Source organism: Enhydra lutris, unplaced genomic scaffold (genome assembly GCF_002288905.1).
Source record: "Enhydra lutris kenyoni isolate GAN:26980312 unplaced genomic scaffold, ASM228890v2 scaffoldscaffold15, whole genome shotgun sequence".
Classification (NCBI taxonomy): Eukaryota; Metazoa; Chordata; class Mammalia; order Carnivora; family Mustelidae; genus Enhydra; species Enhydra lutris.
The window spans coordinates 22,283,241-22,285,480 of record NW_019154099.1 but is presented as its reverse complement, the minus strand read 5'-3'; the positions used below and the strand labels follow the sequence as shown (position 1 = coordinate 22,285,480).

Genomic DNA, 2,240 nt, shown 5'->3' with positions numbered 1-2,240 from the left:
ATTTCAGCAGAGAGAGATGATGGGTAAAAGAGTGACTCTGAATACAATTACCTATCAGGATGCCTGTGTTTCTATCCAAAGAGAGAAGTGCTTTTCAGCTTGGGTACCTACAGAGTATGACAATATCCATTGGTAAACTGAACAAGAGATCAGTTACAAAGAAACAAAGAGCTGAACATCTTATCTTACACGTACTTGGCTAGTTAGTGCTGATGAATTAAAAATTAGCCTGAATACCACTCTGAATAACAATATTTTATGTGTATGTAATTTTCATTTAATTATTTTCAAAACAAAATTTATATTGTCTTAGAATATAGTAAACAATCAGCCATAACTGACAAATTCTTTTATTTCTTATCAAATAATTTCTCAGCATCTCATGAAGTCTTATGTCACAGTATAAGATAGATTCTATTGAGAAAAACTCTATTGAGAAAAAAAAATCCGCATTTCCTTTTACTAAGTACCTAGTGTTCTACCAACCTTGACAACAACTTTATGTATTTTCTTGGATCCTGACAGGATTGCAAGTGGAAAAATAAAAACTTCATGAAGGTAGTACTATGATTATGAATTCTTGGAGTGTGTGGGAAATAGACAGTATATTTAATATTTTAAGCATATTAAATATATATTAAGTATATAATTAAATATACAATAAATTAAATAAATATACACATACCATATATTAAATACACACAAATATATATATATATGATTTTTTTTGTATATCATATATATATGATTTTTTTCCCTCCAAGTTTACTTTTCTTTCAAAATGTAACCTTCCAAACATTCTAGAATTCTTTTTAAATCTTCATTTTTTACCTGATATGGGCCAGAGGCTTTACTTTCTCTTCTATCATTTTCAACAATACAAATCATGTCCCCAGTGCTCCTTAAACTTCTGGGTTCAGTAAAGCTTTATTTTAATTTCTATAGGTTGCGATTAACTTGTGATTTGTTTAGATATGCACTTTAAGGGATATTTGTCTTGTCTAGTATTTGCCTTATGCAAGTATTACTAGGTTTTTATCATAGCAGGGTTTCCAAACATGTAGATTAGTGTATTTTTGAAGTCAAAGTGTCATAGCATTACGATACCTTATTATTAAATGTGGAAATTTTCCATATCATTTTTTAATTAAAAAATTATCTTGTGTCTCTTATGCTTGTATTTCCTTTACTTATTTTAATATACATTGTGCTCTAAGTGTTGTGAAAAAGTAGCATTGGAATTTTTGTTGGATTGTTTTTAAAAGTTTTGATATATTGATCTGTTTATAACTTTGAGTATTGTCATCCATCAACATGGACAATCTCTCCCTAGTCAGATTGTTGTTAAAGTGATATTTGTAATTTCTCTATTAATGTCTCCTAAAATTTGGTGTTTTCTAAGAAGCTTGTGTTATTGTTGATGGAAAATTTATTCTATTGTTTATTGTTATTATTATTATTATTTTAGTTAATGTATTTTACTAACCCCTATACAATTCCCTGACTTCCGATTTGTTGAAGCAAGAGGTCAGACATTTACCACAATAATGTGTGTCAAAGTGGCTAGCACTAAAAACTCCAGCACCATATTTTGTAGGGCATGACCCACAAAGGCGATTGATTGTGCTCTTCTTACCCACTTTAAAATATTCCAAAACAGTTAGCTTAATCTTCTTTCTCTTATGCTTATTCTTCTCAGAAATGGTGTAAGACTTATTCTTTCTTTTCTTAACACCACCACAAAGTCTCAAAACAAGATGAAGAGTGGACTTTAGATATTGCAGTCATACAAAGTACATGCATCTTCCCCTTGCTTACAAAACTCAGTCTCTGCTTATCAAGAGGAATTCCTTCCTTACCCTGGCTCTTGGTCTTTACATTTTTTATAGTATCTGGAGGTTCAACCTCAAGAGTAATGATCTTCCCCATTAGGGTTTTCACAAAAATCTGCATCTTGGTGGTGGTTCCACCACAGACAGTAGATCGGAAAGTGATTCTATTGTATTTTTTAATTAGTTATTACAATTTTATAAACTCAATAATCATTTTTTTTGCTTATTTTCTATCCACGAAATAAATTTTAAAATACTTTTTGATGTACTATTTAAGCAGTTATATTTTCTGCAAATTATATTTTCATTTCTTTCTTGCCAATAATCAGGATCCTCATTTCCCTTTCCTTGTCTTATAGAATTAGCTAACTTCCAGTGTAATGTGAAATGACTAAGGTATAGCAGTTT

At 30.1% G+C, this 2,240-nt stretch overlaps 1 pseudogene; it reads right to left on the bottom strand.

Annotated features, from left to right (window-relative positions):
- Positions 1 to 1,481: 1,481 nt before the first annotated feature.
- Positions 1,482 to 1,953, bottom strand: LOC111146868 (annotated as a pseudogene).
- Positions 1,954 to 2,240: the final 287 nt, after the last annotated feature.